At 34.1% G+C, this 15,637-nt stretch overlaps 1 long non-coding RNA gene and 2 other non-coding genes across 3 annotated transcripts in view; 1 reads left to right on the forward strand and 2 right to left on the reverse strand.

Annotated features, from left to right (window-relative positions):
* Positions 1 to 15,637, forward strand: part of LOC141406702 (uncharacterized) — a 451,752-nt gene that overhangs the window by 431,578 nt on the left and 4,537 nt on the right. The gene's annotated exons all lie outside the window — the stretch shown is intronic.
* TRNAK-UUU (transfer RNA lysine (anticodon UUU)) lies at positions 3,213 to 3,285 on the reverse strand. Its single transcript has one exon. It is a non-coding gene; the product is annotated as a tRNA-Lys (tRNA).
* TRNAK-UUU (transfer RNA lysine (anticodon UUU)) lies at positions 6,171 to 6,243 on the reverse strand. Its single transcript has one exon. It is a non-coding gene; the product is annotated as a tRNA-Lys (tRNA).

The raw sequence follows: 15,637 nt of genomic DNA on the forward strand, positions 1-15,637 counted from the left end.
CTGGCTGGTGCGCACGATAACTCTCGAACGGATCAATCGATTCGGTTCAAATTTTGGGTATCGAATTATTTTGTCCAGATTCGATTTAAGTTCGAAGATGGGCCATATAGGTCCACTCCTTCAGGTACCTCCCCCACAAATGTTGAAAAATTGTCGCAAAACTTGTGCGCATCGTGTAATTTCTACCAAACTTAGATGAGGTTTCAATATGGACTCAATCGGTCCACTCCTTCGGGAACCTCCCACACAAAATTTCGGAAAAGTTCAATTTAGGACCTGGTCTCGAATCGCTTTGATTTTTGTTTACGCAAGTTGTATTCGCTGTCCTCTATACGACGCTGTAAGTTTCATTAGGGGCAAGTCCATACTTCCTGAGGAAATAGCCTGAAAGTTACAAAAAGCCCTATGACACCGTGTGTAATGGTTGGAGCGCAAGATAACCCTCGAACGGATCTGCCGATTCGGTCCAAAATTTGGCTTTCGTAATATTTTGTCCAAACTTAGTTCAAGTTCAAAGATGGATTATATCGGTCCACTCCTTCCGGTACCTCCCCCACAAAAGTTCGAAAATGTTCGGAAAATTTGTGCGTACGATAACTCTTGAAGGAAGTTACCGATTTGGTCATTACTATGCACATTATGAAATTTCTACCAGACTTAGATGAGGTTCTAATATGGACTCAATCGTTAAACTCCTTCGAGTACCTCCCACACAAAATTTCGGAAAAGTTCAGTTTAGGACCTTCTCACGAATCGCCTTGGTTTTTGTTGTAACATCTTGTATTCACTGTCCCCTATACGAAGGTACAAGTTTCCTCAGGGGCAAGTCCATACTTCCTGAAAAATAGCCTGAAAGTTGAAAAACAAACCCTATGACACCATGTTTATGGGTGGAAGCGCAAGATAATTCTCGAACAGAAATGCCGATTCCGGCCAAAATTTGGCCTTCGTAATATTGTTTCCAAACTTAGTTTAAGTTCGTAGATAAGCCATATCGGTCCACTCCTTCAGGTACCTACCCCAAAAAAGTTCAAAAATATTCGGAAAAATTGTGCGCACGATAACTCTTGATGGGAGTGACCGATTTGGTCCATACACATTCTCATAATATCTACCAGATATAGATCAGGTTCGAATATGGACTATATTTGTCCACTCAATCCCGTACCTCCCACACAAAATTTTGGATAAGTTCACTTTAAGACCTGCTATTGAATCACTTTGATTTTTGTTGAAGCAACTTACATTCGCTGCCTCAATTACGATGGTAAAAGTTATTTCAGGGGCAAGTCCATACTTCTTGAGAAAACAGCCCGAAGGGTGTAAAATACATAAGTTTTTTGTGAAAAAAGTGTTTCAATTTGCATAGGCTGAGGGTATATCTCTGTCGGCAAAGCCGACTGATACTTTTTCACTTGTTTTATTCCTCAAAATGTCTGGATGCTGTTATAATTTTTTTTATATATTTTTCGTAGGTATTAGCGCTATTGTTTCAAAAATATGTTTGTAAATACGTGAAATTATTTAACAAATTTGATTTTTCGCGAATCCATTGAGACTTTGCGATTATTTTTTGCATCATTGCAAAGGTTACGAATTCAGCTAACGATAATAGGATATAACAGCTAACTATATTAAGCTGCGATTTTTTTAGAATTTTTTCTAATTATCATAATTAAAACGGTCATATCTTTTGCGCGCAACGATCAAAGTTAGTAACGAAAACAGATTTGGAATGCAGATTTTTTTCTTAATCTGTGTACCAAAAATCATTGATGTAGTATCAAAAATTTTTTTTTTAATTTTTTGAAATGGAAAGGACAATTTTAGACATTTTTCCTGATATACTTGAAAAGCTCATGGTCGATATTACTGCCTTACAGGAAGTGTGATAAAAATGCAAAGGGGTCAGAAGAACCAATAACAGCACTATTTTGTGACGGTCGAGAAACCCGAAGTAGTGCGAAATTCTGTAACTTTTGAGAGGTTTACTCAGTTAAAACTTCTTAAAAATCGACACTGTTTTATTATAATTTAAGGCCAACGTTTGATTTTTATACACTTCACTAAATTTAAACGAAAGGTGCTTACACCTGGGAAGTTTTTGCGGATTCTGAAACTGCAATGTTAATTGATGAGAAAAATCAAAAAAACAAAAAATCGCCGGAGGGCTTTTCGAATAAATCGCGGTCAAAGTTCACATTTTTGTTTTTTTTTTTAGGTTTTAACAATTTTGCTTGGATTCCACGAGTCGTATCTAAATGGGACTGAAAAAAATGTTGTATCAGTGAAAATTCTCTACAAGATTGGCCTGTACGACCTTTTCCTAGGATTCACCATTTTTGAGATATTGAAGTTAAAATTGGGATAATGGACTGACTGTATCGCCTCCTTATAAAACAATATCATGCACGGAGCGCCTTAATTAACTTTAAGTGAAAACAGCTTACATCTGGTATGTTTTTGTAGATTCTGAAACAGCAATGTTAATTGATGAGAAAAATCCAAAAACAATAAAAAATCAATATAGGGATTTTTAAATAAGTCACGGTCAAAGTTCCCATTTTTAGGATTATTTTAGGTTTTCGCGATTTTGCTTGGAAACCGCAAGTCCTATCGAAATGGAGCTAAAGAAAATGTTGTAGCTGTGAAAATTCTCTAGAGGAGTGACGTTTATGATTTGTTCATAGATTGTACCATTTTGAGCTAAAGAAGCTCAGGTTACATTTTAAGGTTTTTTTTTTGTTAGGGTTTCGCGTTTTTGCATGAATACGGCAAGTCTTATCGATATGGGACCTGAGAAAATCTTATAGCTGTGAAAATTCTCTACAAGATTAGCTTGTGTGATTTTTTCTTAGGCAGTACCATTTTTTAGATATATAAGTTTAAGTTGGGAAATTGAAGTCATGGCATTATTTTATAAGGAGACGATGCAGTCAGTCAATTGTCCCAATTTGAACTTCAATATCTCAGATATGGTAAATTAATATTGTAGAGAATGTTCACTATTACAACATTTTCTTCAGTCCAATTACGATACGACTTGCGGTTTCCAAGCAAAATCGTGAAAACCTAAAAAAGCCCTAAAAATGTGAACTTTGACCGCGATCTATTTGAAAATCCCTCCGGCGATATTTTTTTTGTTTTTTAATTTTATATATACATACTAATAATTAGCAAAAAGTGGATTTACTTCCATCGTGTTATGAAAACGCCCGAGCAGGGACTTGAACCCTGGACCCTTGGATTAAAAGTCCAATGCTCTACCGACTGAGCTACCCGGGCTCCTGCTCATTGTTCATTTACATCCTTATTCATTTTAAGATTACACACATTTCACACAGATTTAAAAAGGACATTTCGAAATTCTAAAAATATATTTTGTTGTTGTTTTACATTGGGTAGAGATCAATGCTGAGAGCTATATGTTCAAGGAGGAGTTTTAGAATTTAAATGTGGAGAGGAATTGATGCAAGGCGATTTATTATGGGCTTATACTTTAATTATAGGCTCAAATTTGTTTATGAACTGAAAAAATAGTTTGTCTAGCAATTGTTTTCGTTCGTATTATAAGTCTTCTTTTGTTTCGATTTTACGTACACATTTATTGCGTTCTGGTAACTTCAAGATACAAGTGATCATTCAATTTCAAGGAGGTAATTTTTGACATTAACTTTTAATGTGAAAATTAATGCCTCCAAATTGGTTTATTTTGGGTTTTCAAATCCATCTAATAGTAAAAGAAAACATATAATAATGACCCTGAGAAGAGTGTTTAAATGTATGTATATCATCATAGACTCTTTGATATACCACGGTACTGTTGAAACAATTTTAAATGGAAGGTGCTTACACCTTGGAAGTTTTTGCGGATTCTGAAACTACAATGTTCATAGATGAGAAAAATCTAAAAACAAAAAAAATCGCCGGAGCGCCTTTTAAATGCATCGCGATTTAAGTTGACATTTTTAGGGGTTGTTTAGGTTTTCACGATTTTGCTTAGAAACCGCAAGTCGAATCAAAATGGGACTACAGAAAATGTTGTAGCTATGAAAATTTTCTACAAGATCGACGTTAATGGTATTTTCGTAGTTTTTACCATTTTTGAGATATAGAAGTTCAAATTGGGACAATTCAAATTCAATTCAATTCTGTATCGCCCCCTTATAAAACAATGTCATGAAGGGTGCGCCTTAACTAACTTTTGATGAAAACCGCTTACACAGGGGAAGTTTTTGTGAATTCTGAAACAGCAATGTTCATAGATGAGAAAAATCCAAAAACAAGAATAAATCGCTGAAGGGATTTTTAAATAAATCGCGGTCAAAATTCACATTTTTAGGTGTTTTATAAGTTTTTACGATTTTGCTTGGAAACCGTAAGTCCAATCGAAATGGCTAAAAAAAATGTTGTACTGTGAAAATGTTCTAGAGGATTGACGTTTATTATTTGTTCCCAGCATGTACCATTTTTGAGATAAAGAAGCTCAGTTTAAATTTTTAAATTTTTTTGTTAGAGTTTTGCGATTTTGCTTAAATACGGTAAGTCTTATCAATATGGGACCTGAGAAAATCTTAAAGCTGTGAAAATTCTCTACAAGACTGGCTTTAGTAACTTATCCTAAGTTGTACCATTTTTTTAGATATATGAGTTTAAGTTGGGAATTTGCAGTCATCACATTGTTTTATAAGGGGCGATACAGAATTGAATTGAATTTGAATTGTCCCAATTTGAACTTCTATATCTCAAAAACGATAAAACTGACGAGAATACCATAAAGGTCACTCTTGTAGAGAATTTTCATAGCTACAACATTTTCTTTAATCCCATTTTGATAGGACTTGCGGTTTCTAAACAAAATCGTGAAAACCTAAACAACAAATAAAAATGTCTACTTAAATCGCGATTTATTTAAAAAGCGCTCCGACGATTTTTTTTGTCTTTTGATTTTTCTCATCTATAAACATTGTAGTTTCAGAATCCGCAAAAACTTCCGAGGTGTAAGCACCTTCTATTTAAAATTGTTTCAAGAACACCGTGATACTGTATACCTAAGAAATAAATGATAAACATTTTTCTTCTATTAGAATATACATATCTTAACAAAGAGAATTAGTGTGCTGTCAAACAAATGTTTTCCAAATTCAGAGTTTTAAAATTTGTGCAATAATTTTCGGCGCATGCCCACACTGATCATTAATTTTATGCCACCTGCGGATCAGAAAAATAAATTTGGGGACATTATTTAGGTTTAGTCTTCCTTGGTATATTATGTTATACACTTTTTTATTATTAAAGACGTACTATCCCTACAAGTTTTGCCGATCCTATATTTGGCATTTTTAATGTGTTCCTTAACAAGTTTTCCCGGCATTCCCGAAAATGAATGGATGTTTGAATGTCATACCACGTGATGGTTACATTTGTATAGCTTAAGTAAGTCCAAATTACAGCAAATCCCCAATTTTATGACATATCCATCGAGTTCGAACAAATTTTTGACGTCATAAAAGAGGTAGTCCTCCTATTTTAACTGTTGTTGTAGTTTTTATTCGATTTCGGCAATTATTATTTCCATTGTGAGGTAAAGAGGTTGACCTACAAGTTAGTGTAAAAATTCCAACATTTATCTGTATATTTTTTGTTGTAATTAGTAAGTAAAATATTTTTTACAAAAATACCTTGATAGCCACATGTGTCAATGACCTTTTGAAGAGGAGTGTTCTGTTTAAGATCTCTATACCAATTGTTCTCTTTATTATAATCACGATGATGTTTCTACGGTGCATACAGTACGATGCTGTTATTACATATATAACATCTTGTATTTCTATATTCCTATGAGGAATTTCTATATTCCTATCAAAAGGTATATTCCTTCATCGAGTACACAAACGTTAAAATTTGCGCATCTAAAAATTCTGCCCGTCATCGACTTCTATTATGTATTTGAGCTCGCTCTACCTACCAATATGTTTTGGTGTAGCTTAATTTTCACCTAAGGCGTGAAAAACTGTATAGGTAATTATTTTTTCTCTTTATTTTTTATCTCTGCTGGGAACTAGCGAAATCGACGTATAATTGTCCAAACATTATTGTAATTAGTTGAAAATATCTTTAATAAAAAAATAGTAGCAAAAAGTGGATTTACTTCCATCGTGTTATGAAAACGCCCGAGCAGGGACTTGAACCCTGGACCCTTGGATTAAAAGTCCAATGCTCTACCGACTGAGCTACCCGGGCTCCTGTTCATTATTCATCTACATGCCTATTTATATTTTTAGCCCACACAAAGCAAACGCGCACACACAACGCCACATGTTATATGATTCACTCTTAGTATTGTAATAGGAAATTTCAATATTCTTAAAATAAAATGTGTTGTTGTTGTTTTAAATACTGCTGATTTGTTAGTGTACATTGTACACAAAAAGGACATAAGTGGGCTCTAATGTGGAACAAAAATCCATTACATTGGTATGTGCAATAAGGAGTGTTAGAATGAAAATGGAATAAAAAATAAACAACCAACAATATTGTAAGTAAATGTTTAGATGACGTCGTGACCTACTATCTAATATTTTGAACAACTAGTTGGTTGTTGCTAGTGGGCATCAACATCTTTGGGAGGGAAAATGTTCTGTACAAGCAATGAGGATGTATGTATGTATGTGCCTATAGATCAGACGAGCACACGAGCGTACGCTGGTTTTGCTGCAATGTACTTTTAATTTTTGTTAATCTGTGGTTCGATGAACGCTTATGTATTTTTAGGTTTATTTTTACAAATTTCTTCAAAAGGAGAATTTAGGTTTGTGTCCCAGTCGGCACTCTTGACTTAACTTCCCATTTTTATGCTGTAAGGAGCATTATAACGCGATAATTTTATTCTCCATACTTCCCTCGACAACATATTAACACTGTTGGAAATTTTAAGCTTATCCAATTGTCTAATACAAAAAGTACTCTGGAGTGTCTCTAAGATGATTCAAACTTAAACGACCGATGGTCTCAAAGAATGCGACGCGGAAGTGGATATATATTGTATAAGACTTGGGAATTAGAAGACAGCGAAAAAACACCGGAATATCGAACAGATTGTCAACCATATGAGAAAACTTGTGAAAATGTATACGTATATAGTGGCACAGATAAGTATACGTACACCTTAAAAAAATGAAGTTTAGGCTAAATCGTTGGATTTTTTATAGCAACAACACGCAGAGAACAAAATATGATTGATACAACAATATTCGCAGAGCAAAATATGTATTGTAAAGATATTGTTAGATTCCGCATGTAGTTTTGTGAGTCCAACAATTGTTTTTGTAAATTTCAACAATTGTTTTTGTCTGCTGACAATATTATTCTCTTTTCTTCGACAATTTTATTTCTCTTCTCTCGGTATTCGATGTCGTGGTGAAAAAAACAATTTTGCTGAGTTTTGTTTTTATGAGATTCTTGTTTTTATTTGCTTCTTCTTTCTCATTCTTCTTTGTGTTTTGATAATTGAGTGACACCACAATCTGGGAAGTGTTTTTGGTGGTATAATTTGTGTTTTCTTTCATATTTGTTGTGGTTTTATGGTATTCCTTATGTTGGGGTAGGTTGCTTGGGGGATGAGCGAAATGGAGTAGTTGTTATGTTTCTTCATTCAATTTGTTGTCTTTTTAATTAGACCTGGCAAAACCTGGACATGTTTAGTGTTTGTCAATGGTCATCATATTATACGTGAAATTTATACCAAAGTTTTGTGGAAAGTGTATATGAGAATTATGTACGATCAAATCAAAAATTTCAGTAACAGGTTTTCTGGGCTGACAATAGTTTTCGTAAAAATTCTAGATTATGATAGTAGGTATTGTCAATGATTTTTACAATATTGAGGAATTTCGCAAGTTGTTTTTGTTTTGTATGTTTGGAGCAAACGATGGTATTTTTGGATTTGCAATTGCAATGCTTCAACAAAACAAATGAATTGTTGGAACAAAAAAAAATATTGTTGTTCCAAAAAAAGCGACAAAATATTTTTCGCTGCGTGAACTGCACTGTGTGCTTCCTTGGAGACAAAATAACCATAATTGCACAAATCTATTTTAGTATAATACGTATATTTATTACAATTAAAGAAAATCGAAAAATGGAATTCAATGAAGCTATGAAACTATAGTACAGTATTAACATTTGAAAATAAAATTATAAAATATTAATATTTGTATTTAATCATGAATATTATAAATATCGCAGTCTGAAAGGGCATTTGCCTATAGACTTAAGAAATAAATAAATAAACTAGAGGGTTGACTGCACTTAACAACATTTGAACCCATTCCATCGATCCAATAGAGATGAATTTTGTGTTTTTATTTATAAAAAGTTTCTAAATATATAAGATTAATTATTTACAATAGGCTTAATGTTGTCGGAGACTCGAAATCACAACCAACGTTGTTAAAACTCTTGTCGTAATGTCATTGTCATTGCAAAGTATTGGTGAAAATGACATGCCAAAGCATTGGTGAAAATGACATGTCAAAGCATTGGTGTAAATGACATGCTTTGGATCCAAAAATGAATAGCATCTTTTAAGGTCCTATAAAAGTCATCGATGAAGATGCTAAAAAGATGACATGCTAGATCACTTGCACCCATGATTGAATGGCATCTTTGGCATCGAACATTTTGCTGGGTTGGAATTGATTAGTACATTTAACATAGATATTTGTTATAGTGTTCACGATGCACAGTGTCACGACCGTTGCCAAAAATGGTAAAAACTAAATACTTCGTTGAACAAATTTATTGATGGGGAGTGATAGAAAACATATTAATTAAGAAGAATCTGAATTTTGGTACTGATACGTGAAGTAGTTTTTGCTATATAAGGATTTAAATCCGACAATTTTAGGTAATACGTATTTTTGTGTTGTTTTTTTTTTTCTAAAATTAATAGATTATATTATGCGTTAATATTTAAAATTTAAAAGAAACGGTCGCTGCAAAAATTGTTCCTAAGTTCTCTTGGGATGTAATAAACTTGGCTACACTTTTGTTTGCATGTAAATATTAATCATATGGTGTTTACATTTACCCAAACATGTATTACTAAGTTTATTAATTTTCTGAAGCAAATTTTAAATTGAGTGGAGTGGGAAAAAATTTGTATAAAAGTGTATATCGATATTTTTGCTGTATGAGTAGTAAAAAGTGAGTACTTCAAATATATAAAGGTCCCAGCTGCAGAGGTTTGCAGACGAATGTGTCATTTCTCTTTTTCAGCGACCACCTCACTGAGAGGATACCCCTTTTTTAACAAATCGTTTTGCGGTGTTGGCTATAGCGCGAAAACGAATGAACCGATCATCATATATGTTTGTGGGCTTATTAAGTACCTAATAATCTTGCTTTAAAACGAGAGAATTTTAAAAATATCTATTTTTAAAAAAAAATTGTGAACAGCGAAAATCAAAATTCGATTTTTTACAAAAAATTGACCGTTTTTTGACCACTAATCGGTCAAAAAATTTTTTAAAGGAAATTTCTCATATATAATGACAAGAGTTTGATATATTCAATATGCTCACAAACAATATGAAGACTAAACACCAAATTTCAGTCATATCGGGTGGATATTGAGGCCACAACACTCAAAACACCGAAAATGAGGAGACACGGTTCTATGGGGGCTATAGGAAGACGAGGACCTATACCGAAATATTTCTGGTGGAAGGTTATAAGTCCCTCAACGGAGACTTAATACCAATTTTCAGCCATTTCGGCGTGATAATCAGGCTAAAACCTCCAAAATACCGAAAATCGGGAGGTACCGTCCTATGGGGGCTATATGAAGGCGTGGACCTATGCAGACAAATTTCAATGTGGAGGTATAATGCCCCCTACGAACACTAAATACCAAATTTCAGCAATTTCGGTGAAATAATGAGGCTAAAATCTTCAAAATACGGATAATCGGGAGGTACCTTTGTATGGGGGCTATATCAAAACGTGGACCTAAGCCCACAATTCTCTGTTGGAATGTTTGATACCTCTGCCGAAGACTAACCACAAAATTTGAATACTTTCGGTTGGTCATTGTGTCTTAAACATTCAAAATACCGAAAATCGGGAGGTACGGTTCTATGGGGGCTATATCAAAACGTTTACCGACCAACCCAATTTTTTGTCCTGAAGATTGTAAGTCAATAATAGGTACTTGTACCAAAATTGATGCACCTACGACAACTTCTTCTATTTTTGGCCACAGTTAATATGAACTCGCGACATTGTGCGATGATGTTTTTTAGTTGTAAAATTGTGATAGGCGTGTGCTGTCTGTGAACAGATTCCCAGGAAAATGTTCGATGCCAAAGATGCCATTCAAGCATGGGTGCAAGTGATCTGGCATGTCAACTTTTTAGCATCTTCATCGATGAATTTTATATGAGCGTGGACCCCAAAAGATGCTATTCAATATTTTAATAAATTAAACATGTTTATAAGCCATAAGTTATGTTAATCAACAACAATACAATACAATCAACAATACTGTAAGAAAATGTTTAGATGACGTCGTGACCTACTATCTAATATTTTGAACAACTAGTGGGCTGTTGCTAGTGGGCATCAACATCTTTGGGAGGGAAAATGTTCTGTACAGGCAATGGAGATGTATGTATGTGCCTATAGATCAGAAGAGCACACGAGCTTACGCTGGTTTTGCTGCAATGTACTTTTAATTTTTGTTAAACTGTTGCTCGATGAACTCTTATGTATTTTTAGGTTTATTTTTAAAAATGCCTTCAAAAGGAGAATTTAGGTTTGTGTCCCAGTCGGCACTCTTGACTTAACATCCCATTTTTATGCTGGAAGGAGCATTATAACGCGATCATTTTATTCTCCATACTTCCCTCGACAACATATTAACACTGTTGGAAATTTTAAGCTTATCCAATTGTCTAATCCAAAAAGTACCCCGGAAGGTCTCTAATATGATTCAAACTTAAACGTCAAGAAGTCATTAGGACCGATGGTCTCAAAGAATGGGACGCGGAAGTGGATATATATTGTATAAGACTTGGGAATTAGAAGACAGCGAAAAAACACCGGAATATCGGACTGATTGTCAACCATATGAGAAATGAAGTTTAGGCTAAATCGTTGGATTTTTTATAGCAACAACACGCAGAGAACAAAATATGATTGATGCAACAATATTGGCAGAGCAAAATATGTATTGTAAAGATATTGTTAGATTCCGCATGTAGTTTTGTGAGTCCAACAATTGTTTTTGTAAATTACAACAATTGTTTTTGTCATATACAACAATAGTTTTTGTCTGCTGACAATATTATTTTCTTTTCTTCGACAATTTTATTCTCTTCTCTCGGTATTCGATGTCGTGGTGAAAAAAACAATATTTTAATAAATTAAGCAGGTTTAGAAGCCATAAGTTATGTTAATTTAGATGTTACTGGTTAACTATATGTAACGTCAAATTTATTCAATTTCTGCAAATGCGATTTTTGACTTTTTGCCATTTATAAGGAAATATGCCAATTTAGCGCAGAATGCTTTCTAAAGTTTAGTTCAAATAAAATGACGATACTGGAAAAATGGTTGATATAAAATCTCATATATCACTTGGAATTGACCACAGCTTAGCAGATAGGAAAATAAAAATTGAAAACGTCGGTCCTGCGTTTCCTAAGAAATGGGGGGAAGTAGGAAATAGAAAGCAGTAAAGCGTCCCCAAACAAACTTGTTAAGTACAAGTTTTTACTACAAAAAGGAACCCAATGCACTATAGGTAATTTGGCCTGTTTTTGAGGCAAAAATTAATAGCGGTGGATATGTGGGCTTTTTATACATTTTAATTGCTTTATATGCAAAAGTAAGATAAAACAAAGAATTACAACGTAAAATTCGGATATAGCGAACATCGGTTATAAGAAACTACGTTTATAGCGAACAAAGTTTTATGTTTCCAAAGAATTTTTCTTAATATTTGTACACACATTCAACTTCTTAAAACGACCACGACTATAACAAACAAAAGCTGTTACCCCGCGAATAGAATTTTTTACAATTTGTTACGATTTTCAGGCCCGCTTTAAAGCAGAAGCGGATAGCGACGAATTTAAGCACTGTTTCAAATATTTAAATATATGATATTTAAAAGTAGGCTTTAATAAAAATTTTACAGACGAATACGTCTATAACGAACGCAGGATATAACGAACAACTTTTCTTTTTCCTACCCCCTATTCTCATTTTACCTATTTTATCCGTTCCAACCCAATAAAAGCTAAAGTACTGATCCGCCAAAAGATTTTTATAAACCTTAAAATGTTTAAAATATTTATTCGCGAAAAGATCTGTATAAATATTATATTTTTAAAGGACCAAATAAATCACGCAATCATGATCCCTAGTTAGAACTTATTACAGCTATAATTAACAAAAATGTTGACCACAACACGTATGTACATTTTTAGAACACATGGTGAATATTTCTTTAAAGAAAATGTCTTTTTAGGTCCAATCGGATGCTTTTTCGTATTTAATATTTCCTTCACCAAACAAAAAATTAAAAAAATATATATTTTTCTGCAAAGAGGGCACCTTCAAAAAAGTGATATAACTCAAAAAACGCAAAAAATCGCACCTTGGTAATTATGTAGTTGATTCAGAACCCTTTGCTGAAGATATTCCCAATAGCAGAAACACGGCCAAACACGGCCAATTTAGTATAAGTCTATATGAAGTGAGTTTAAGAAAAATAAAATATTTATTTTTGACTTTTTGTGTTTTTTGGTCGCTACCCATAATGTTTAAGCTATATTATATATTAAATAAATTCCTCTCGCAATTACCAATCTATTCCATTTTACATATATTTACATTTGGTTTATTTTACCGCGGTTTTGAATACATTGAAATATGTCTTACAAGATATATATTTTTTAGTTCTTCTTCGAAATTCTCACTTTGACTGCAATTTAAACCGCGATAATGACGCTATTTTGAAATATATCATTCATATTAATAAATTTTGACATGTTCTTTTTTAAATGCCAACTAAAAAATTATTATTATTAAAAGTTGCAAAATCGACTTTTTGCCTCAAAAACTGGGCAAATTACCTATAGTGCAATGGGGTGATTTTGTACTCCCATTATACCCTCCACCACAAATTATGTGTATTCAAACCAGATTTCAGCCGTTTCGGTTGAATGATGTGGCTGAAACTTTAAAAATACCGAAAATCGGGCGATATCGTTCAATGGGGGCTATATCAAAACGTGGACCTATACCGATAATTCTCAGTAGGAATGTTTTATACTCTCAACGAAGACTAAATCCCAAATCTCAGCTTTTAAGATATGATCTAATATTGGATAATGTGACCAAAACCTTCAAAATTATCAAAATCGGGCGGTACTTTTCTATGGGGGCTATGTCAAAACGTGGACCTGTACCGGCAATTCTCTGTCGGAATAATTTGTCCCCCCAACTAAGACTACATACCAAAATTTAGGCATTTCGGATGGGTAATATGGCATAAATCTTCAAAATACCGAAAATCGGGAGGTAATGTTATATTGGAGCTATACCAGAAAAAGTATAAAAAGTATATAAAACAAGTAAAAAAAGTGTCAGTCGGCTTTGCCGACAGATATATACCCCCAGTCAGTGAATCTTTCACCTACGGACAGATCGAATGTATTTAAGGTCTCTTCAGAATTTTGTGGCTCTTTTTGGACATTTGAACTTTCCGACAAAAATGTGGATGAGGAATTAAGTGCTAAGACACAAATGTTGAACTTTTGTGGGCCATTTTAGAAGTTATGGGCCATTTAGAAGTTCAACTCAATTTTGACAAAATATTAGGAGATACAAAGTTCGGACCAAATTTGTTGCCCCATTCAAGTGATATCGTCCTAGCATTTTAGTGACATTTTTTAAATATTGGGGCGAAGTACCGGAAGTTGTTGACCGGTATTGTCCCATGAAACTAAGTTTGGATATAATATGACGAAGACCAAATGTTGGACCAAATCGGTTGAACAGTTCGAAACTCATCGTGCTCTCCGATAGCCACATATGGTGACATAGGGATTTTTTACACCTTTCGGGCTGTTTTCCTAAGAAATATGGACTTGCCCCTGAAAAAACTTTTACCGTCGTACTGGAGGTAGCGAATGCAAATCGGTTCAACAAAAATCATAGTGATTTGAGAGGAGGTCTTAAAGTGAACTTATTAGAAATTGTGTGTGAGAGGTACCAAAAGAAGTAGACATATATAGTCGATATTCGAACCTGATCTATATCAGGTAGATATATTAGGATGTGCAAAGTATGATTTACATCGGTCACTCCCTTCAAAAGTTATCGTGCGCACAATTTTTCCGAACTTTTTTGAACTTTTTGGGGAAGGTACCTGAAGGAGTGGACCGATATGGCTTATCTTCGAATTTAAACTATGTTTGGACAAAATATTACGAAAGCCAAATTTTGGACCGAATCGGCAGATCCGTTCGAGAGTTATCTTTCGCTCCATCCACTACACACGGTGTTATATGGGCTTTTTGCATCTTTCAGGCTATTTTCTCAGGAAGTATGGACTTGCCCCTGATGAAACATGTACCGTCGTATGGGAAGGCAATGAATACAAGTTGTTGCAACAAAAATCAAAGCGATTCGAGAGCAGGTCCTAATCTGAACTTATCCGAAAGTTAGTGCGGGAGGTACCCGAAGGAGTGGACCGATTGAATCCATTTGGACCTCATCTAAGTTTAGTAGAAATTTCACGATGTGCAAAGTATGGGTCAAATCGGCTACTTCCTTCAAGAGTTATCGTGCGCACAAATTTTCCGAACATTTTCGAACTTTTGTGGGGGAGGTACCGGAAGGAGTGGACCGATATAGCCCATCTTCGAACTTAAACTAAGTTTGGACAAAATATTACGAAAGCCAGTCGACTCCAAATTGTCTGAAACACATTTCGTCCAAATATACTTGGGGTCTAAAACCATTATTTCGATGAGGCACATTTTGCCCGTATGAAAGTGTATATACCACCGTTAGCATAAATGCTGAGGGTATAAATACAAATTTGCTCAAAATATCAATAAAGGAAGTAAAATAGTCAATTCAAAGCTATCCTTATCTAAGTTATGAATAAACATACAATAAAACATCGACTTTAATTTTCTGCACGCTAGATCTGTACTTTTTCCCACTGTGCGTAGGTGGTGCCTTCCACTTGGCTGAACACATTTTTTTAGATTAGATTAGATAATTTAGGCATTTGGGGTATCCATGGTCGAACAATTTGTTCACCTAAAATTGTGAAAGGAAAGTAATTATTCCGTTTTAATTAAGACTATTTTATGGTGGAGGGCATAAAAAGTTCGGACCGGCCGAACTTAACGAGTTTTTACTTGTTTTTTTTTCGTAATTTACACACTCCCATAATTCCATGCTATTTACGATAACTTTTTTCATAAAAATACGCTACCGTTTTTTATTTAATCTCTCTTCCTCTCTGAAAAAACTAGTATTTTTCGAACATTGACAACAATTTTTGAGCACTATTTATTTGTCAGGGTAGCGCAAATGTTCAAAAATTAAACTT

Source organism: Musca autumnalis, unplaced genomic scaffold, assembly GCF_047663935.1.
Source record: "Musca autumnalis isolate F117 unplaced genomic scaffold, ASM4766393v1 scaffold_5, whole genome shotgun sequence".
Taxonomy (NCBI): domain Eukaryota; kingdom Metazoa; phylum Arthropoda; class Insecta; order Diptera; family Muscidae; genus Musca; species Musca autumnalis.